Below are 23,602 nucleotides of genomic sequence, written 5' to 3'. Positions count from 1 at the left end.
CTGACTTGTACTTCTCAACAACTTTGTCCTTGACTTGTTTGAAGATCTCCTATGTCATCAGGGTGTTGTTTGGTTTGTGGTGCCTCTTGCTTAATGGTGTTGCAGCCTCTGTGACCTTTCAGAAAAGGTGTGTATATACTGACAGACCATGGGACACTTAGATTGCACACAGATGGACTTCCTTTCACCAAGCATGTGACTTATGAAAATAATTGCTTGCAGCAGAAATTTTTAGGGGCTTCATCGCAATAGGGGTGAATACATATGCAAATACCAATTTTTAGTTATTTGATCCCAGAAATTTAATTTATGCCTATTTTTTTCTCACTTCACAAACTTAGTCTATTTAGTGCTGATGCATCACACACAAATCGGATTACAAAAATATTTAAACACAGGTTGTAATGTAACAAAATAGGTAAAAAGCCAAGGGGGTAAATACTTTTGCAAGCCACTGTAGTAGTTCTAAAGTGTTTGTTACTGGAATGCTATTGTTCATTTCTTTTTGTAAAAAGTATAGAAACCTGAAAATACTACAGTATAATCTGATGACAAATTCAAACTACAGACCAAATCATACTTATATTTTAATAGGAGTCTGTACTGTTTGAGTAAATGTTTAAATTGTACTTGTAAAAGACATTTAACTGGCCTAAAAACGATCTGAGTGCATATAGGAAATTAAGTGAGGCCCATGTTTAATTTGATGCCCACACAAGCTTCCTATTCTTCTCGTAATTGAGTCTGCTGAAGTACAGACTTCTCATACACACACAATACACACTGGGTCAGCTTGAATAAATGTTGCATAACTGCTGTTGATTGTTATTGCAATACATCAAAAGTGATGGAATTCCTTCATTAACATTTGGTAGCTGGCAATAATGAAATGTAGTTGAAATACAAACTATATGTGCTGAAGACTAATGTTAAAGAAAAAGTTTAAAGATCAAATGACCATTACATTCTTAAACTCTTTACTTACAAACAACTAGAAAGAATAAGATTAAAAGAATCATATTACAAAACTAAAATGTGCTGTGTCAGATAATCCCTAGTAAGTTAAGAAAAAAACAACAACAAAAAACACATGACTTTAAGTACTTAAAAATGTCTGATTGTGGACAAAAACCTCACTGTTAAAGAGGATATTTCACCAGCTTTAGCAATGGAATAGTGGCCACAGAGCTTTTTAGCTTTTAATTTCTCATCTCCGTTGCGGAGATATTAGCTTTTAAAGTTTAGATTCTAATTCCAATGGGGCATTACCAGGTATTCTTGACTGTAGACGTGTATTTTTTCCTCTTTATGAAGTTATCCAATCATAAGTAGTTGGGGTCATGAACATGCGTCCAGAAGGTCAAAAGAACATGTCTTCTCCTATGAGACATCTAATAATAGACAGCCTTCCTCTCAGCTTTTATCTCATGGCGGACAGTGTGGGAGGAAGGGGATACAGCAGAGATGAATGTGATTACAAACACTTTCAGCTTTCATCTCACAGCAGTCAGTGTGGGGGGATGCAGAGTAGAGCTGAGCTGAGTGTGATTACACACACCACTGCAGCTGCAGCTCTCCTCTCACAATGCAGCCAGCTCTGCTTTATCCTCTCCACCTACACAGACAGGAGAATGATAAAAGCTGAAAGTATTTGTAATCACAATCATCTCTGCTATACTCTACACAGTAGTTGCAGAGATCTGACCTTCTGTGCCCATGTTCATTTTTAACCCCTATATGACTCCTCTCGCTTATGATTGGTCAACATCATGCAAAGGTCCTCTTTAACAAGTGCATAAAGTTAAGCATTCAGCTACCCAAAATATCAGAGCTTAATGTTCATTTGCCTTATATTCATTAACAAACAACAGTTAAATAGAATGTGTCACCAGATTTCACAATACAATTTGCAATTATTACTAAATAGATCTCTTAGACCTGACAACACTGGTGCATGTCAGGATGGCTATATAATTATTTTTGAAAGTTTTCCTACCAGCTCATTTTAACCCCTTCCTGACATAAGACATAGTAGTACATCTTATTCAGAAAGGAATTCTTGCAAATAGACATACTGGTATATCATGTTCATGATGGCACCGGAGCTGTGCCCGTCGCGAACACCGTGGTAGCTCCAGTTTACTGACAATTGAGATCCTGCAGCTCCATCTCTGGATGCTGTGGTCAATATCAATCACGGCATTTAGAAGATTGTGAGAGGAAGGTAGTTCCCTATCTCACTCCTATTGAACTGCATTACTGCTATATAAAATCTGCTTTTAAATTAAAGGTACTTAGCACATAAATTGGTCAATGCATGTGAGCCCATCAACCATTGCAAGGTGTAACATCCCTGGCGGTGTGCTTGCATAGTGCACCACCTCCCACTATGCAAGACCACAATCTTACCCATCAGTCCAGCCTACAAACCTTGCTCCAGTTCATGCTGTGTACATGTCTCTTGTCTGATTGCTTAGGGCGGCGGCCCGGTTACTTCTTGATTCTTATAGCTGCTGTGGGCACGCTCCTAATGCGTCCCCAGCCTATTGCTGTGAGTCACTGCATATTTAAACCCCCTCCACCCAGAAGGAGGTGCCTGAGCAACACCTTCACTCAGTTTGTCTTTGCAACTGAATTGCCAGGTCCTGTCCTGTATCTTGTCTGTTTCCGCCACTCTGGGGGCTGCATACCCAGACCTGTTATCTCTGACTTCTAGTCTGTTTTCGCCACTCTGAGGGCTGCATACCCAGACCTGTTACCTGTGACTTCTAGTCTGTTTCTGCCACCCTGGGGGCTACATACCCAGGCCTGTTATTGCTGATTCTAATCTGTTTCTGCCACCCTGGGGGCTGTATACCCAGGCTCGTTCTTGTATCTCGTTGCAGTATCAGTTCCTGTCTGAACTGTCTCCTAGCCTGTTACCTGTTTGTCTCTATGACCTTCCCTTTTCTTGCAGTGTCTGAACCTGCACCTAACTCCAACTCGTTGTCTCTGTACTTCTGTTTGTGAGTTTTGTGTCCACTCGCTACTTCATAGTAAGTACCTTGTGTGTATCTGGTTCTGCTTGTCCCTTTTCCCTTCCTCCGTATCTACTTCCTGTCTTCTAGCCATCTTCCTGCATTTTCCAGTCTGTTCCATGTGAACAGAGCCCTGTCCTCTCTGCCTGCACCTTCAGCCCTGTTCTGCTCTGCCTTGTCCACCGCACCTGCGGTTTCGCTCCGCTCTGCTTGCTCACCGCGTCAGCGGTTTCCCTCTGCTCTGTCTTACCCACCGCTCCGGCGGTTCCTCTCTGCTCTGCCTTGTCCACCGCACCTGCGGTTTCGCTTCGCTCTGCTTGCTCACTGCATCAGCGGTTTCCCTCTGCTCTGCCTTGCCCACAGCTCCGGTGGTTCCACTCTGCTCTGCCTTGTCCACCGCACCTGCGGTTTTGCTCCGCTCTGCCTTGGTCACCGCACCTGCGGTTTCGCTCTGCTCTGCCTTGTCCACCGCACCTGCGGTTTCGCTCTGCTCTGCTTTGTCCACCGCACCTGTGGTTTCGCTCTGCTCTGCCTTGTCCACCGCTCCGGCGGTTCCGCTCTGCTTTGACCACCGCTCCGGCAGTTCTTCTCTGCTCTGCCTTGTCCAACGCTCCGGCGGTTCCGCTCTGCTCTTCCTTGCCCACCACACCGGCAGTTCCTCTCTGCTCTGCCTTGTCCTCCGCTCCGGCGGTTTCACTTTACTCTGCTTATTTACCGCATCTGCGGCTCTGTTCCTGTCTCTCAGTCTGTACTGGACCCTATCCAGCCTGCGCTCCAACCTGCTAGTACCTCCCTGTCTGCACTCCAGCCGTGCTTGCCAGTATCTCCCTGTCTGCATTCCAGCCGTGCTTGCCAGTATCTCCCTGTCTGCACTCCAGCCATGCTTGCCAGTACCCACCAGTTTGCATACCAGCCGTGCTTGCCAGTGTCCACCTGTCTGCATACCAGCCGTGCTTGCCAGTGCCCACCTGTCTGCATACCAGCCGTGCTTGCCAGTACCCACCTGTCTGCATACTAGCCATGCCTGCCAATACCCACCTGCCTGTATGCCAGTCTAACCTGCCTGTTCCTGCATTCCCCAGTGTGGGTCAACAGCTGTGACTGGGGTCTGACCTGGAGTAGCACCTGGTCCCTCTGCTCGGTTCCTCCTTGGTTCACGGAGTCGACTGAGCCACCGTGCGACCTTGGTCGGATTGGGTTGATACTTAGTTACGCCCCTCCAGGCACTCCTCGGTTCATGGTACAGTGGGATCACTAATCACACTCACGCCAGTCAGTCCGGGCGCGAGTGTAACACAAGGTGATCTTTCTTTGATGGGACCCTAAACCTAATATTTATCAAACGTGCCTATCCAGGGCTATAAGCCTACAAATTGAACGGACAGATAGGAGGATCCTGCATTAACTTAAAACAGACTTAGGCTGATGGGAGGAGTGCACAGTTTGAAAAGGAGGCAGTCACAACCTCCAATAGTAAACTACAAGAAACTGACCAGCACCTCCGAACAGAATAAAGCAAATGTGAGCAGCTGCACGCTGCAATGACTGCATAATATGCAAACAAGAGAATAAGGCAGCACTTTGTAAGCGCTAAGATGTATGTGAACATTGAATATATGAAACCCAGACTGTATTACTGCTATATAGAGTGTACTACAAATTTAAAGGGCAGGTCGGTTCCAGCATTAATTAAAAACAGTTTTAGGCTGTTGGGAGGCATGCACAGTCAAAAAAAAGGCAGTCTTTTTTGTTTTTGGGGTACCAGTTGTTGTCATGGCAACCAGAGGTCAAAGAGTGGCCTCCGTGTCTGGCAGGTATGTAGGCCTGCTACTAATAGGGTCTAACAGGCCTTCTGTCACTGTGACACTGACAGGTCTAATACCCTTCAATACATGAGTAATGGCAAGTATTAGACCGCTGATCAAATAAGTGAAAGTTTAATTCCCATTGTGGGACTACGTAAAAAAATAAATAAATCAGAAATATGAAAAAAAAAATAACAAAATAAAAAACAGAAAAATCACAGAAACAATGTTTTGCCAAGAAAAACACATTTTTATATTAAAACAAAAATAAACAAAAAAATATTTGGAGAAAATAGTCATGCAAAAACAGATGATTTTTTTAAAAAAAAGATCTGACAAAACTTAGCAAAACATAAAAAAACTATAAATGTAGTCTCCTTTTAATTGTATTAATGCGAAGAATAAAACTTCAGTTTTACTACATAGTGAACAGTGTAGAAAAATAACTAAAAACAATTCTTGAACTGCTGTTTTTGTTCATTCTGCCTCACGAAAATCGGAATAGGAACAGGTTGAAAGAGATTAAAAAAAATTACGTATCTCAAAATGGTATCAATGAAATGTTAAATTTATCCCTCAAAAACAAGCTTTCATGCAGCTCTATTGTTGTAAAAATTAAAAAGTTATAGTTCTCAAAACATGGCGATGCAAAAAGATTAACTTTTGCAAAATAGTATTTTTTAGAGTGTAAAAGTGGCAAAACCTAAAAAGCCTATCTACACTGAACACTTACGTTGGGCTTTCTGACTAAATCTCTGAAAAGCTTTATTCAGACAGAATTCACTTTAATGTGGCAAACAGAGTCACTTTAGACTCCATCTGGCCTCTTTCCCGGCAGTGAACTATCTTTTTAGGCATACAGAAAAGCACACTCGAACATAGTTTTTTGAACCACTAAAAAGATGGACACCACTGAATAGAGGCCAGACGGACTCCAGTCGTTGTAGAGAACGGTTCTGTTGCAATCACGTATTTTGCAGATTTATATGGAAACCTCAAAATAATTGCTCAGTGTAGAGCACAGGATAAATGTTAACCTACCCTTAAAAATGATCCAAAATGTTATATACCACAAAATGGTACCAAAAATACTTCAACTCAACCCACAAAAAGAAAATCACAACTCAGATCTGTCATCTGTCAATGGAAATATAGGAGGTTTTCATGTTATTGGTAGCAGAAAGGCTCTGGAAAAGTAACATCGCTCATCCCAAAAAATTCTGCGAAATCTGTACTCCCAAATCCAAATGTCCCTCTTCCCTTCTGAGCTCCACAGTGTGTCTGAAATGTACAGGGTGGGCCATTTATATGGATACACCTAAATTAAATGGGAATGGTTGGTGATATCAACTTACTGTTTGTGGCACTTTAGTATGTGGTAGGGGGAAAACTTTTCCAGATGGGTGGTGACCATGGCGGCCATTTTGAAGTCAGCAATTTTGGACCCAACTTTATTTTTTTAATGGGAAGAGGGTCATGTGACACATCAAACTTAATGAGAATTTCATAAGAAAAACAATGGTGTGTTTGGTTTTAACATAACTTTATTCTTTCATGAGTTTTTTACAAGTTTATGACCACTTATAAAATGTGTTTAAAGTGCTGCCCATTGTCTTGGATTGTCAATGCAACCCTCTTCTCCCACTCTTGATACACTGACAGCAACACCGCAGAAGAAATGCTAGCACAGGCTTCCAGTATCCATTGTTTCAGATGCTGCACATCGCGTATCTTCACAGCATAACCAATTGCCTTCAGATGACCCCAAAGATAAAAGTCTAAGGGGGTCAGATCGGGAGACATTGGTGTCCATTCAACTGGCCCACGATGACCAATCCACTTTCCAGGAAACTGTTCATGTAGGCATGCTCAGACCTGACACCCATAATGTGGTGGTGCACCATCTTGTTGGAAAAACTCAGGGAACGTGCCATCTTCAGTGCATAAAAGGGCAACACATCATCATGTAGCAATTTCAGATATCCAGTGGCATTGAGGTTTCCATTGATTGAAGAATGGCCTCACTATCTTTGTACCCCATATACCACACCATACCATCAAGATACGAGATGTGCAGCACCTGAAACAACGGATACTGGAAGCCTGTGCTAGCATTTCTTCTGCGGTGTTGCTAACAGTGTGGCAAGAGTGGGAGAAGAGGGTTGCATTGACAATCCAAAACAATGGGCAGCACTTGTAAACTTGTAAAAAACTCATGAAAGAATAAAGTTACGTTAAAACTAAGCACACCATTGTTTTTCTTATGAAATTCTCAATAAGTTTGATGTGTCACATGACCCTCTTCCCATTGAAAAAAATAAAGTTGGATCCAAAATGGCAGACTTCAAAATGGCCACCATGGTCACAACCCATCTGGAAAAGTTTTCCCCCTCCCATATACTAATGTGCCACAAACAGGAAGTTGATATCACCAACCATTCCCATTTAATTTAGGTGTATCCATATAAATGGCCCACCCTGTAGTTAGAGTCTACAAGTCTGGCAATACTGTAGCGGACAGAAATCACTTAACAATTTACCGGTGCATGTTTATTCAGGCATTCTGATATGGATTCTTAAAGTAAGGGTATGTGCACACAATGTCTTTTTTAGGTAGATACTACCTGGAGCCCACCTTAAAAGCACTAAATGCAAAACCAAATAGAAAGAATGCATAGCATTGTCAAGACAACTTGCTGTGCATATGTTCCATCGCTCTGAGTTATTAGACTTTGAAAGGCTAAAACAAGTGACTGGCACATATGTCAAGTGGCTTCCGTTTGGAAGTTTACATATACTGTACAGTCAAAAAGAAAGAGAAGTCGTCTGCAAAACTTCTGCAAAAACTACTACAGTTATGCTGAATAAGATGCTTCTGGGAAAACACAGCAAAAGACATGTGCATATATACTAAGTACACCAGCCCCATCAAGTCTAAGAGATCTATTAAATAATGACTGCAGTTTGTTTTGTGAAATCTGGTGAACAATCTGCTTAAAAAAAATAACAGAAAGCAAGCAGTTTCTCCTTAAAGGGATATTCCCATCTCCAAGATCCTATCCCAATATGTGGTAGGTGTAATAATAATATTACCAAATACCTCCAATTAGAAATGTAGTATAGTTTTTCTGATTCACTATGTCTCTTTCCTCATGTGCAAGCATTGCAGGACCTTAGGTATCCATGGTTACGTCCACTAGCAACTAGCTAACTAACTGTCACTATATCAGTGGTCATAACCATGGATACCTAAGGTCCTGCAATGCCTAAACATGAGAAAAGAGACATAGTGAATCAGAAAAACTATACTACATTTCTAATTGGAGGTGTTTGCTAATATTATTGTATTACACCTTCTACATATTGGGACAGGATCTTGGAGATGGGAATACCCCTTTAATAACTACAGTTTCAACCGCCATTTTTTGGGGAAATTCTATGGAATCCCTGTAACCGTCATCAACCACTCATTTCAGTATGTCAGAATGCATTCTCTTTTATGTACAATGTATCTACAAGTATTTCAGATTTTTCTCGGTATAATTGGAGCACATGAAAATTTAGTGTTAGGTTAGTACAATAAAATATATATGTGGTGGTGAGGTTAGTGTTAAAAGCCGTCTATATCCTCTCAGGACATAATGTTCTGCTACTGTTTAGTATTATGCTGAATGCGGCATATTTTGGCACTGTACATTCATTATAACTTCACATGGTGTGCCATGACTTATTAGCTTTTTTTATTGAGTTGCCAATCCAACACCCAGAGACTATAGCCAACACCATCACTGCCAATACTAACACAGTAAGCTCAGTCTTTTACTGTTATAACAGTGCAAGGGTTAACCTCTGCTTCCTAAGGCAGCAGACTTTGTGCCACCATGTAATATATGCTTCCTGAGTCCAGCAGATTTCTAGACATAGCATAGGCCTTCACTTGGAAAACTGTTAGTAGTGGGGAAGGAAGCGCACTCCTAAGTCGATCACTCTACACCCCTTTGAATCCAGTTTTTTTTCCTGTGTAGTAATCCAATTACTGACTATATAATCAGTTCTAACTAGTACATTAAGTAGCAAGTGCCAGGCTCATTGGGCATTCTTGTCTCTAGCTTCATAGACAAGCTACCCACCTCAAGGGCACACCCTCTCCTTCCTGTTACATTCTTTTGTGAAATGTCCCGAAGGGAAAAATGACTTTGTGCTGATTTGTCTGGGCTGTGTGTTCACCTCCAAATTAGTCTTTTATGAAACAGCCAGGCTCAGAAGACTTAATTTCATTAAAAACATTCTTTTCATATTTTTATAAAGCCCGGAAAATCCACAGCGCTTACGCGGGGAATGCAGTCGGAATGTAAATGGGCTTATTGTGCATTAGGTACTCTATCATATAAAGAAGGGGAGGCAGGGGGCAGAGGAAGTTAACTATGTGGAGCCTGTACAAAAGGTGATGATTTTTGCTATTAATGTAATATGTGCAGCACGTTCAATGACTCTATCTTTCATATAAGAAGAGCTTCCTTTTAGATTTTTACAGGAAGTGTCAGCTTTCTAATATGTATACATGCAGGATGGTAAAGGTATGGCATGACAAAAGAGTGATTTGCATATGGGAACATGAGTGATCTAGTGATAATGATACAGTATATCTGCAGTTACAGGGCACAAGCTCCATAGTTCATAAGCATGTGTAAATCCTTAACCCATATTATCAATGCTGAAAGTGTACCGTCACACAAGACCTGTAAGAAAAGCTTTGTCTTCTGCCCTCATTTACCCCAACAAGCTAAAACTACTTTTGGTGCACATAACAGTCTAATATGTCTAAGAACTGTTCCCTATTCTCATGTTCTGTAACTTGCCATCCACTTTTTTAAATAGGTAATAGCTTGTTATTAACATTCTCACAGCACTATTGGTGCTAGAACTTTCTTTTCTTAACTAACCAGAATTCATTGCTCCTGTCATTGCCAAATGGATTGTCTGCCTTGACTTAGAAGTTGCCCTATCTGTTATGCCTGTGCTGTATACAGACAGGACAGTAGGAGCAGAGAAAAGAAAGACCTGGTGTTACACACATGCATTGTCTCCAGGACTGGGCTCTTCTCTCTTCTCTTACCCTTTGTCTGCCACCCTTTGGTGTGTTCCATGTTAGGTTTTACAAGTTGCCTGGTGAAATTCAGTGACATTGTCACCTGAGGCCCTTTAAGGCCAAGACTGACACTCATTTATGCCTGAGTATTAAATAAGCTTTGTTTTAATTTACATTGTGCCTTAGGGTTTAGCTCATCAGTTCTCTCAGATGGCAACCATCTCAGCAACCTCCTCTTAGTTTCTACAGTCTGCATTTACTTCCTGGCTCAGACCTGCAATAACCCATCATCGGCTTTAAGCATAAAGAGCTTTTTCTCTTGACTTGTTCACATTACAAACACTACTGCATAAGAGTGTATCTTATTTACAAACAAGTACAAAGCTTGCAACCCACGTCAAGGGTCCTCACTGTCTTGCGAGTCCCTACACTACAGTAAAACAAAAAGCACAGCCAAAGAAATAAAATGAAACTTTACTCATGCTGTCCTAGGCACTTTTATTTTTAATGCACCCTACTGGTAAATCAACCTAAAGACTGATTCAGTTTTTTTTGCATGCAACAAAAACATATTTTATCAGTGTGCCAGATCCAATTTTCATCTGTTTGGGGTCCAGGCATCAGATTTTACCATCAGTGCAGCAAAACAAGAAAAAAAAGATCTTGAAGCTTCCCCCACCCATTAAACAGTAAAAAAAAAGACTGCACTCGGGTGACCAGGGCAGAGTGACCAGAGTAGAGTGTCATGGCAGAGTGTCACGGCAGAATGACCAGAGCAGAGTGACCAGAGCAGTGTGACGGGGCAGAGTGTCAGGGAAGAGTGACCAGAGCAGAGTGACAGGGCAGAGTGTCAGGGCAGAGTGACAGGGCAGAGTGACAGGACAGAGTGTCAGGACAGAGTGTCAGGACAGAGTGACAGGGCAGAATCGCGGGGCAGAGTGACAGGTCAGAGTGTCAAGGAAGAGTGACCAGAACAGTGCGACGGGGCAGAGTGTCAGGGAAGAGTGACCAGAGCAGAGTGACGGGGCAGAGTGTCAGGACAGAGTGACAGGGCAGAATCGCGGGGCAGAGTGACAGGTCAGAGTGTCAGGGTGGAGTGTCAGGACAGAGTGACAGGGCAGAATCGCGGGGCAGAGTGGCAGGTCAGAATGTCAGGGTGGAGTGTCAGGACAGAGTGACAGGGCAGAATCTCGGGGCAGAGTGGCAGGTCAGAGTGTCAGGGTGAAGTGTCAGGACAGAGTGACAGGGCAGAATCGCGGGGCAGAGTGGCAGGTCAGAGTGTCAGGGTGGAGAGTCAGGACAGAGTGACAGGGCAGAATCGCGGGGCAGAGTGGCAGGTCAGAGTGTCAGGTTGGAGTGTCAGGACAGAGTGACAGGGCAGAATCGCGGGGCAGAGTGGCAGGTCAGAGTGTCAGGGTGGAGTGTCAGGGCAGAGTAAGAGTGAGGGGACAGTGTCACAGATCTCACATCCCTGAACTCCCCCTCTCCTACCATCAGGACCAGGCACAGGTCAGGGATCACACCATGCCAAACTTACAGAAACCAGATCCCTTTCCTACCTACAGAACACAGGGAGAGTGGATTATACAATGAATATGAGGGAATGAGCAGGACATCTACACCACTCCCCTCCCCCTCCCCAGAGAAATTATGTTGTGAGTCCTGAGCCTCCTCCTCTCCCCTTCACACAACAGGAGCACAGTAAGCAGTGTTAGTTTGAACTGCTGTACTTACACTATTGTTGCTGCAGGACAATCTTATACAGCAGCAGGGGATAACTGCAGGCGCAGACCCTCCTCCTCCTCACTGCCTTCAGTCTTCACTATTCACACTGTGCATGTAAACTGTCTTCTGATTGGTGGAGTGTTCCACCAATCAGCACTGAGACGTTTTTTTTTTTTCACTGCCTCACTCTGCAGCTCATTCTGTCTGCCCTTCTCTCTTCAAAAAATACCTCCACCTCCCCTCAGAAAAACACCAGAATGACTTACAAGTCTGGAGGGAAAGGAATATTTAAAAAAACTAAAACTAAAATATATTTTTTTCACCACTCGGTGGCGCTGTCTTCTTCAATGTGCCACCCTAGGCACCTGCCCTCCATTGCCTTTTGGTAAATATACCCTGTACACGCCCCTATTATTCAATTAAACGGGCTGCCCTACACTTTACGAATGCATCACAGAGGTGCAAGCCCCTAGTTTACAAGGTCACCATTGATGGACCTGGCTCCACCCTGTAAAGATAAAATGTGCAAAAAAAATATTATATAATAATATTAGGAGATATTGGTTAATATTTTGGACAAGCTTACAACCCAAATCTTGCGAGTCCCTACAGTACAGTAAAATAAAAAGCGCAGCCAAAGAAATAAAAGGAAACTTTAAAAATTCCCCAAATAATGCAATTATAGACTTAGCAAAATGGCTTAAAGGGCTATTCCCATCTCCAAGATCCTATCCCAATATGTAGTAGGTGTAGTAATAATAATATTAGCAAATACCTCCAATTAGAAATGTAGTATAGTATTTTTGATTCGCTATGTCTCTTTCCTCATGCGCGGGCATCGCAGGACCTTAGGTATCCATGGTTACGACCACTAGCAGCTAGCTAACTAACTGTGACTTTATCAGTGGACGTAACCATGGATACCTAAGGTCCTGCAATGCCTGCACATGAGGAAAGGGTGATAGCGAATCAGAAAAACTATACTACATTTCTAATTAGAGGCATTTGCTAATATTATTATTATTATTACACCTACTACATAATGGGATAGGATCTTGAAGATGGGAATACCCCTTTAAGTCAATAATTACGCTTATAACACCTACCTCCACTTCTAATAATCTATGTGGTGTCTTTGCGGTTAGAGGTGGACTTGACCACAAGTAGTAGAAAACAAGTTAAACTGAAATAAAATACCTAGTGAACAAAGAAATGTTTCAGGGGCAAGACAACCTAATTTTAAAACAAAATGATTTACCTAATTAGTACATTTTCTATCAAATTAGACCAAGTTGTCTTTAACCCCCTCACCCAGGGCCATTTTAATTTTTTTTTGTTTTTTTCCTCCACCGGTGTCGGGAGCGTGGTGGAATGCCGCTGTCAAAGACTGACAATGAGATTTAACAGGTTGACAGCTGCAGACGGAGCACCGCTCCGGAAGCTAGAACGAGGGTCTCTTAGACTTACATTGAGAGCTTGAGACCGTTACCCCTGACTTCATGCAGAAGTATAATGCTAGGGTCAGGGAACTTACATTAGTGGCACCACACTAGCGCTAAAATAATAATAAAAAAAATGTTCTTGTGCTTTAAAGTGCAGTGACCTTATATGTCACAAAAATTTCTCAGCCTTCATCAGTGATGGAACTAGAACTTACTACTACTTGGGCAGTGTTTGTTACAATGTATCTCATCAATATGGATGGTTTAGCCATAGTCTTCGGACTGTCTAAGAAACGCTAATAGGTTAACACTGGCCCCCTCCCATTTCTTACTATGGCTTAGATATTGGGGACTAAATTTTATTAAAACTTATTTTAGGAATTTAGAGCAACTGAAATTCTCTGCTAGTTTAATATCATTTGGAACAAGAGATTTAACCACTTTACAAGGGTGGTGTATAAGTATATATGTGAGTATAAATTGTGCTATGCTTAAAAGAGATGTAAAATGTGTAATCAGCAGCCATATACCGGTAGTTTTATTAAAGTTCTTCCTACTTCAACTCTTAAGATAGCTAATACTTAAAGCAACCAAATTTAAGTTGTGATGGGATATAAGAACAATAATGCCAGATGTCCCCATTTTGCTTTGTTCTGCTGAAACTCTGTTTTTGCAGGTTCGTCACTATTCTACTTTTACCGCCCTTTTCTGAGACATTGCCCCTATTCTTATAATGGCCATATGAGGAAATAGCATGTGCCATATTTGAGGGTGTAAGCACTGATTAACTGGAATAAATTGGCTATTAAGATAAAAAGCACTTCTCTGTAGTCTAACATCATCATCATCATCATTTGTGGTGTTACTGTTGGGAAGAACAGTATCAATTTAAAGCATCTGGTTGAAAGCTCGTGTAAATGAAAGTAATGGCCTGAAACCCCAGGACATCCCGGACCTGACCACCAGACAAAGCATAGTAATAAGTAGACAGATGTCAACTGAATGCCTAGTAATTTCATTCTGCTTATAAATAACTGCTGTTCCGGATTACATGTGGTCACCCACAACTGGTAATAATGCTGCGTGCCAACTGTGTCTGTATGAAGCATATGTTATTTTGTCTATGAGTATCTATTTCTAGTCCTAGCATAATGTAGAGATTGAGATATGATTACACACATTTCCTATTATTGATGTAATATTAGTTTACAGCATGTTAATACCAGGAGCGGACACAGAAAAAATAGGGCCCCTGTGGCAAAAGCGTATATGGTCCTTTTTCTGTCCAAAAGCTCATTATAATGCCCCTTTCCACCTGCTTTGCAGGAAGATGTGGGCCCCCTTTACCACTTGGGCACTTGTGTGACTGCACCAATTGCACCAATGGTAAGTCTGCCCATGTAATGATAATTGTAATGATAATTGTAGGAGGTCCGTACAACTGATATTTCATTACCACTAACTTTCCTTACCCCCAGTAGAACATATATGTTTATTCGAGGCAATGTAGTGCTGCTGCCCAACAATATTAACAATATTAAAATATAATTTTATGCCTGCAAAACAGATACGATCAATATAAGCGAGCGTTATCTTGTTTGTCATTTCATATTTCAAGTATTGAGTAGTGATCAGAAACAATTGTTCGCTTACTCTGCTGAATGTGAAATGAGAGCTGAATAACAAGTGTTTGTACCATTTGTAGCACAATCTCTTGATGTAAGCGTTTATCAATTGTTTTAGTATTATTTTTTTATAATAGGCTCAGAAAGGGAAAAAAATTGATTCTGAACCAAGCGTTATTATATGTCAAAGTTCGTCTAGATTACAGCTACAGATATTCTAGTAATGGTGTAGGGATGGGCTAATCAATATTAATCAATTCGGATTTGAAAGAAAATAAAAATTGCACAAATCACATAAAATGGCTGCCACCATTTTACTCTTTGGAGAAGATTGCATCAGCCAGAAGAGCATCATATAACTTTTGGGACGCCAAGGCAGACTTCTCCATATTAGCATACAACTATGACATAACATACAGCCAGGAGTGTACATAGGAATCATGGGGCCCCATAGCAAAAGTTATAAATGCCCCCCCCACCTCCAAAAAAAATGTAAATAATTGTTGTGGTCACACAAGAGCAGATGTCACAACTTTCCATCCGTTACATAGTAATTTCCCCCCTGCTGTAGTCCTAAATCCCTCTTTCATTGCCCCATAAAGTTTCATGCCAACAAAAGTGTCCCCCAAACACAGTATGATGCCCCCATGGTGAATTCCTCCACATGTGCAGTATAATGTCCCTACTGTACCCCACCTCAACTCCCAGGGCAAAGTATGGTGACCCCAACACAGTATGTAAGGGAGTAATAAGGGAGGGTTTAATACATAAAAAGGGTGAAACTATATAACTAAGGATGGCGCTATACATAATAAGTGAGCACACTATATACTGAGTATACTATACATAATACGTTTAGATTCCTGTATCTGTGTGCAGTGTCGGTGTGCTGCCCACTTTTACAGACGCATTGAGCATGTCCTATTCTGATCCTCAAAATCAGATCAGAACAGGACAGTCTCTGACCCTCACAGATCTCATTCTCAGATCCGTGATTGTCATGGATGTGTTATGTATCTATAAAACTCTACGAGTCCATGGACCATGCGATAAAAAATTCTGACAGCACACGGACATTTCACACAAATGTGAGAATGCAACCTAAGGGATTTTACAGATAACATTATCACTCCAAGTCACACAGTGAAGATATAGAATAATATTTACATCCAGGCACTTACCGCTGACGTGTCATCTGATCAGAGTCGGTTTCTGCTGCTTCCTCTCCATCTGGTCAGACCTTCATGTCGACATCTCCCAGCCACGACTCATCTTGTCACGATGATCTCCAGCCTAGAAAATAACAAGGTCACATATATTGTATATATACTTGTGTCTCCCCCACACTGCTCCCCTTAATACAGATATGTACCCCACCATTAATATACTATTAGCCACTTAGTAAACAAAATACAAAGTGATCAGCAGCACTGTGCCCCCCATTAACTATAATCTCTGCCGCCCAATAATATAAATTATTCCGTCTCTGTGACTCTCCCCAATTAACTGTAAGGCTATGTGCACATGGAAAATATACAAGGCTTTGTAGTACAAGCAAAGTGAAACCCCCATTGCTCTCTCCCAGCACCCCCATCATTGCTCTCTCTTAGCACCCCCATCATTGCTCTCTCCAGCCCCATCATTGCTCTCCCCATTGCCACCATCCCCATCATTGCTCTCCCCAGTCCCACCATCCCCATCATTGCTTTCCCCAGCCCCATCTTTGCTCTCCCCAGCCCCACCATCCCCATCATTGCTCTCCCCAGCCCTATCAGCCCCATCATTGCTCTCCCCAGCCCCACCATGAACATCATTGATCTCCTCAGCCCCATAAGCCCCATCTTTGCTCTCCCCATCGCCACCATCACCATAATTGCTCTCCCCAGTCCCACCATCCCCATCATTGCTCTCCCCAGCTCCATTAGCCTCATCATTGCTCTCCCCAGCCCCATCATTTCTCTCCCCAGCACCACCAACCCCATCATTGCTCTCTCCAGCTCCATCAGCCCCATCATTGCTCTCCCCAGACCCACCATCCCCATCATTGCTCTCCCCATCGCCACCATCCCCATCATTGCTCTCCCCAGCCCCACATCCCCATCATTGCTCTCCCCAGCCCCATCATTGCTCTCCCCAGGACCACATACCCATCATTGCTCTCCCCAGCCCCATCATTTCTCTCCCCATCCCCCTCATTGCTCTCCCCAGCCCCACCATTGCTCTCCTCCACCTCACCTCATTCTCCCCAGCGCTTTAAGTAAAAAATAAAAAAAACTTATCTCTCAGCACGCTCTCTTGCAGCATCCTCCTAGTTGCTGGCAACTTTCTTCCTGACCCAGGCGAGCGCTGCATGATGATGTCATCAAGCTGCGTGCATCTGTGTCAAGGAGGAAGCAGAGAACGGATCCCTCCAGCTCCGCTGCCATTTTCCTCCTGTCAGCAGCAGAGCTGCAGGGAGCAGCTGCACCGGTGGCGGTATGTCCTCCCCTGGACTGCTATGGGGCCCCCTCGCATCACGGGCCCCATAGCAGTCGCGTTTGGTGGTACGCCACTGCATACAGACAATTAGGAGGACTTTCATAACTTGTATAAAAACAGGAGCAGACATTTTGTGATGAATCTGTACAGTGAGATGATGTCATAGCTCAGTCATAGAGACAGGGGCGTTGCTAGTGTCCTAAAAGATCAGGGGCCCAAGCCCCAAAGTACGTGTTTCCCCATACAACCTCCCCGCCACTTAAAAGAGGATCTATACATACAGTACAGACCAAAAGTTTGGACACACCTTCTCATTTAAAGATTTTTCTGTATTTTCATGACTATAAAAATTGTACATCCACACTGAAGGCATCAAAACTATGAATTAACACATGTGGAATTATATACTTAACAAAAAAGTGTGAAACAACTGAAATATGTCTTATATTCTAGGTTCTTCAAAGTAGCCACATTTTGCTTTGATGACTGCTTTGCACACTCTTGGCATTCTCTTGATGAGCTTCAAGAGGTAGTCACCGGAAATGGTTTTCACTTCACAGGTGTGCCCTGTCAGGTTTAATAAGTGGAATTTTTTGCCTTATAAATGGGGTTGGGACCATCAGTTGTGTTGTGCAGAAGTCAGGTGGATACACAGCTGATAGTCCTACTGAATAGACTGTTAGAATTTGTATTATGGCAAGAAAAAAGCAGCTAAGTAAAGAAAAACGAGTGGCCATCATTACTTTAAGAAATGAAGATCAGTCAGTCCGAAAAATTGGGCAAACTTTGAAAGTGTCCCCAAGTGTAGTTGCAAAAACCATCAAGCGCTACAAAGAAACTGGCTCACATGAGGACCGCCCCAGGAAAGGAAGACCAAGAGTCACCTCTGCTTCTAAGGATAAGTTTATCACCAGCCTCAGAAATCGCAGGTTAACAGCAGCTCAGATTAGAGACCAGGTCAATGGCACACAGTTCTAGCAGCAGACACATCTCTTCAACAACTGTTAAGAGGAGACTTTGTGCAGCAGGCCTTCATGGTAAAATAGCTGCTAGGAAACCACTGTTAAGGACAGGCAACAAGCAGAAGAGACTTGTTTGGGCTAAAGAACACAAGGAATGGACATTAGACCAGTGGAAATCTGTGCTTTTGTCTGAATAGTCCAAATTTGAGATCTTTGGTTCCAACCACCGTGTCTTTGTGCGACGCAGAAAAGGTGAACGGATGGACTCTACATGCCTGGTTCCCACCGTGAAGCATGGAGGAGGAGGTGTGATGGTGTGGGGGTGCTTTGCTGGTGACGCTGTTGGGGATTTATTCAAAATTGAAGGCATACTGAAACAGCATGGCTACCACAACATCTTGCAGCGGCATGCTATTCCATCCGGTTTGCGTTTAGTTGGACCATCATTTATTTTTCAACAGGACAGTGACCCCAAACACACCTCCAGGCTGTGTAAGGGCTATTTGACCAAGGAGAAGAGTAATGGGGTGCTACGCCAGATGACCTGGCCTCCACAGTCACCAGACCTGAACCCAATCGAGATGGTTTGGGGTGAGCTGGACGGCAGAGTGAAGGCAAAAGGGACAACAATTGCTAAGCATCTCTGGGAACTCCTTCAAGATTGTTGGAAGATCATTTCCGGTGACTACCTCTTGAAGCTCATCAAGAGAATGCCAAGAGTGTGCAAACCAGTCATCAAAGCAAAAAGTGGCTGCTTTGAAGAACCTAGAATATAAGACATATGTTCAGTTGTTTCACACTTTTTTGTTAAGTATATAATTCCACATGTGTTAATTCATAGTTTTGATGCCTTCAGTGTGAATGTACAATTTTCAGTCATGAAAATACAGAAAAATCTTTAAATGAGAAGGTGTGTCCAAACTTTTGGTCTGTACTGTACTCACACTGATATACATACACACAATGATATACACACACGCATATAGACAGTGATACACACACTCATATACATACAAAATGATATACACACACTCATATATGCACACACAATGATACACACATGTATACACAATGATATACACACACTGATAGACATACACACTCATATACACACAGTGATACACACACATATGTCTACACAATGATATACACACTCATTTACATACACAATGCTATACACACACTGATATACACACAGACACACACACATTCATATATGCACACACAATGATATACACACACTCTCTCACTTCCTATGAGATCTGCCATGCTGGGAGATCACAACTTCCTGTCTTACTGCAGGGCTCCCTCTGCTCTCTGCCATCAGTCACAACTTCAGCTCCTCTTCCTTCTGCTCTCTGAGACAGGAGGCTGCTCTTTAGTGCACACTCCTCCTGTCTGCAGGCAGCCGGACTCCTCTACCCCACAGCGAGGTAATCGCAGGCAGGGATCATGGCAGTGCGGGCGGCAGCAGTCAGTGCATAGAGTTACTTTCTCCTGACTCGCTGTTTCCCCCACTGCAGTCTGGCAGGAGATCCGGGGCTCTGGACAATACATTTGGGGTTGGAGCCCCGACTCTTTGATGCTAGCGACACCCCTGCATAGAGATATGATGAGAAAGTCATAAAACAAAGGAGAAGCTGTACTAAGTGTGAAGGCACAGCAGTAAAGATTTGTTTGTGAGGAAAAAGAGAAAAATACAGATAAAAATAAGGGATAGAGATAGGAGAGCAGATCAAGTCTGTAAGGCGGGGTCGAGGAAACTGACATGCGGCGCGTCTTCAGATCTGCAGCATGTCAATTTCTCTTGCGGGTACACGTGGATTTTCCCCATAGACTTGCTTAGGTGAGGATTATACACATGTGTAAAAAAGGTAAAAAGCGTGTCAGCTAATTTGCATAATAGGTGCGTAAGTGGGCGCAGCAGGTCCTGAACATGGGAACATACCCTAAAAGGTGTTACGATACTGGCGTAGTACTGCTGGAACCCAGTGGCCGAAGGAGCACAAGCAGGAACAGCAAGCAGTAGTAGAGGTTCTTGGAGATAGCAAAGAGGTTGTAGGAAACAATCCGTAGATGAATAGAACAGTCTGGGTAAGAATGTTCTAGAGCTGGAGACTGAAACTAGGCTAACAGCTAGACACAGTACTCAAGCAATGTGGCCTTTAGTAGGCCCAAACAGGAAACAAGATGGATTCCATAGATTCAGAATCTGCCATCTCGATAAAGGGCAATTGCAGAACACATCAGCAGCCTCCAGTGATAAGGAGTGAAACTGCAGCACAATATTAAAGTGAACAATAGCGGCCACTAGTTTTCAACTGTAGAAGGGCAACAGAAATCCTGACATTACTCCCCCTTTCAACAGCGGCCCACAGACGATGCTTGGCTTGGTTTACAGTGGTGGCCAAAAGTATTGGCACCCCTGCAATTCTGTCAGATAATACTCAGTTTCTTCCTGAAAATGATTGCAATCACAAATTCTTTGGTCTTATTATCTTCATTTAATTTGCTTGCAAGGAAAAAACACAAAAGAGAATGAAGCAAAAATCAAATCATTGATCATTTCACACAAAACTCCAAAAATGGGCCAGACAAAAGTAATGGCACCCTCAGCCTAATACTTGGTTGCACAACCTTTAGCCAAAATAACTGCGAACAACCGCTTCCGGTAACCATCAATGAGTTTCTTACAATGCTCTGCTGGAATTGTAGACCATTCTTCTTTGGCAAACTGCTCCAGGTCCCTGATATTTGAAGGGTGACTTCTCCAGACTGCCATTTTGAGATCTCTCCACAGGTGTTCTATGGGATTGAGGTCTGGGCTCATTGCTGGCCACCTTAGAAGTCTCCAGTGCTTTCTCTCAAACCATTTTATAGTGCTTTTGGAAGTGTGTTTTGGGTCATTGTCCTGCTGGAAGACCCATGACCTCTGAGGGAGACCCAGCTTTCTCACACTGGGCCCTACATTATGCTGCAAAATGTGTTGATAGTCTTCAGACTTCATAATGCCATGCACACGGTCAAGCAGTCCAGTGCCAGAGGCAGCAAAGCAACCCCAAAACATCAGGTAAACTCCGCCATGTTTGACTGTAGGGACCGTGTTCTTTTCTTTGAATGCCTCTTTTTTTTTCCTGTACACTCTATGTTGATGCTTTTTCCAAAAAAGCTCTACTTTTGTCTCATCTGACCAGAGAACATTCTTCCAAAACGTTTTAGGCTTTCTCAGGTAAGTTTTGGCAAACTCCAGCCTGGCTTTTTTATGTCTCGGGGTAAGAAGTGAGGTCTTCCTGGGTATCTTACCATTCTGTCCCTTTTCATTCAGACGCCAACGGATAGTATGGGTTGACACTGTTGTACCCTCGGACTGCAGGGCAGCTTGAACTTGTTTGGATGTTAGTCGAGGTTCTTCATCCACCATCCGCACAATCTTGCGTTGAAATCTCTCGTCAATTTTTCTTTTCTGTCCACATCTAGGGAGGTTAGCCACAGTGCCATGGGCTTTAAACCTCTTGATGACGCTGCGCATGGAAGACACAGGAACATTCAGGTCTTTGGAGATGGACTTGTAGCCTTGAGATTGATCATGCTTCCTCACAATTTGGTTTCTCAAGTCCTCAGACAGTTCTTTGGTCTTCTTTCTTTTCTCCATGCTCAATGTGGTACACACAAGGACACAGGACAGAGGTTGAGTCAACTTTAATCCATGTTAACTGGCTGCAAGTGTGATTTAGTTATTGCCAACACTTGTTAGGTGCCACAGGTAAGTTACAGGTGCTGTTAATTACACGAATTAGAGAAGCATCACATGATTTTTCAAACAGTGCCAATACTTTTGTCCACCCCCTTTTTTAGGTTTGGTGTGGAATTGTATCCAATTTGGCTTTAGGACAATTCTTTTTGTGTTTTTTCATTGAAGACAAATTAAATGAAGATAATAATACCAAAGAATTTGTGATTGCAATCATTTTCAGGAAGAAACTGAGTATTATCTGACAGAATTGCAGGGGTGCCAATACTTTTGGCCACCACTGTATGTGGGTATTTTTGGTGAAACTCTTTAAGCAGTTGAGGAGCATTGATATTTTCTACAGGTTCCCTGGAGTTATCTTCAGGGCCATACCCATGCCACTTTATTAAGTACTGCAACTTGTTTCTGAATATTCTGGAAGCCAGGACCTTTTCAACTGTGTAATGTTCTTGCCCATCCACTTCAATAGGATCAGGAGGAGGCAGACGACGCCCTGGAAAAGCATTTGGAACAAATGGCTTTATTCAGGAGACATGGAACACTGGAAGTATCTTCATTGTTCTGGGAAATTGAAGATGAAAAGCTACTGAGCTAACTTGTCCAATTATTTTAAATGAACCAATAAATTTTGACCCAGTTTTGTTGAGGTTATTTGGAGTTTCAAATTCTTGGTGAAAAGCCATACTTCATCACCCACTTGGAAGCTTGAAGAAGGTCTGCGAGATTTATCTGCTGCTTCCTTATATTTCTCCTGGGCAATTCTTAAAGTGTCTTTTAGTATTTCCAGATTCTGTTTCAGGGATTGCATTCTGCCAGTGACAGCAGGGATAGGCATTTCTCTGGGAAAATTAGGAAGGATACTTGGATGGTACCCAGAATTTGCGAACACTGGTGTTTGTTTGGTCGAAGTATTTTGAGAATTGTTGTATGCAAATTCTGCAAAAAAAAACAAGAGAAATTAGACACCTAAAATGTAACCATTAATAAATAATCTAAAAAGGACTAAACAATACACACAAAAACAACAAAAACACTCATAGTCAGGGAACACCAGAGTCAGGTAATACACTTTGTATGCAAATTCTGCCATAGGAAGCAAATCAACCCAGTCATCCTGGAGATGACAAATGTAGCATCTGAGATATTGCTCTAAGGCTGTGTGCCCACGATGCGTTTTTAATGCGTTTCCGCAGCGTTTTTGCAGCTGCGGAAATGCTGCGGAAACGCATTAAAAACGCATGGTAGAAGGGCAGCAATGTTCCCCAATGATAATCCGCATGTGCTGTGCCCATGCTGCGGATTTTTCCGCAGCGTTTATGCTGCGCTCAAAAATTCGCAGCATGTCCATTAATTTTGCAGAAACGCGGCGTTTTCGTCGCCATTGACTTGCATTAGAACGCGCCAATACCGCAAGACTGCATTTGTACTTGCGCTATTGGCGCGTTCTAATGTGCGGATGGTACCCGGGTGTGGAGGATAGGAGAGTCTCATCCACACCCAGGTACCATTAAAAAAGCTGTAAAACAAGAATAAAATAAAAAATAAAGATATTCACCTTCCGACGGCCCCCGGTCTCCTTCCCTCTGCTTGCGTGCAAGACTGAAGGACCTTCGGTGACGTCACAGTCATGTGACCGCAGGCCCTTCAGCGCAGTGTCTCGCGATATCCCGGCAGCCAGGAACAAGCCAGGAATGAACGCGGCAGCACA

At 42.8% G+C, this 23,602-nt stretch overlaps 1 protein-coding gene and 1 long non-coding RNA gene across 2 annotated transcripts in view; one reads left to right on the top strand and one right to left on the bottom strand.

Moving 5' to 3' along the window:
- COL8A2 (collagen type VIII alpha 2 chain) overlaps positions 1 to 23,602 on the top strand; it is a 253,022-nt gene that overhangs the window by 8,887 nt on the left and 220,533 nt on the right. The gene's annotated exons all lie outside the window — the stretch shown is intronic.
- LOC141218725 (uncharacterized) overlaps positions 22,498 to 23,602 on the bottom strand; it is a 60,048-nt gene continuing 58,943 nt past the window's right edge. The window contains exon 3 of the long non-coding RNA XR_012287421.1: positions 22,498 to 22,830. This is a non-coding gene — a long non-coding RNA (uncharacterized lncRNA). The remainder of the gene's footprint in view (positions 22,831 to 23,602) is intronic.

Source organism: Phyllobates terribilis, unplaced genomic scaffold, assembly GCF_046119375.1.
Source record: "Phyllobates terribilis strain yellow unplaced genomic scaffold, ASM4611937v1 Scaffold_2__4_contigs__length_985480577, whole genome shotgun sequence".
NCBI lineage: Eukaryota > Metazoa > Chordata > Amphibia > Anura > Dendrobatidae > Phyllobates > Phyllobates terribilis.
Note: the sequence above shows the minus strand (reverse complement) of the source record. Positions and strands in the feature narration are given on the sequence as shown.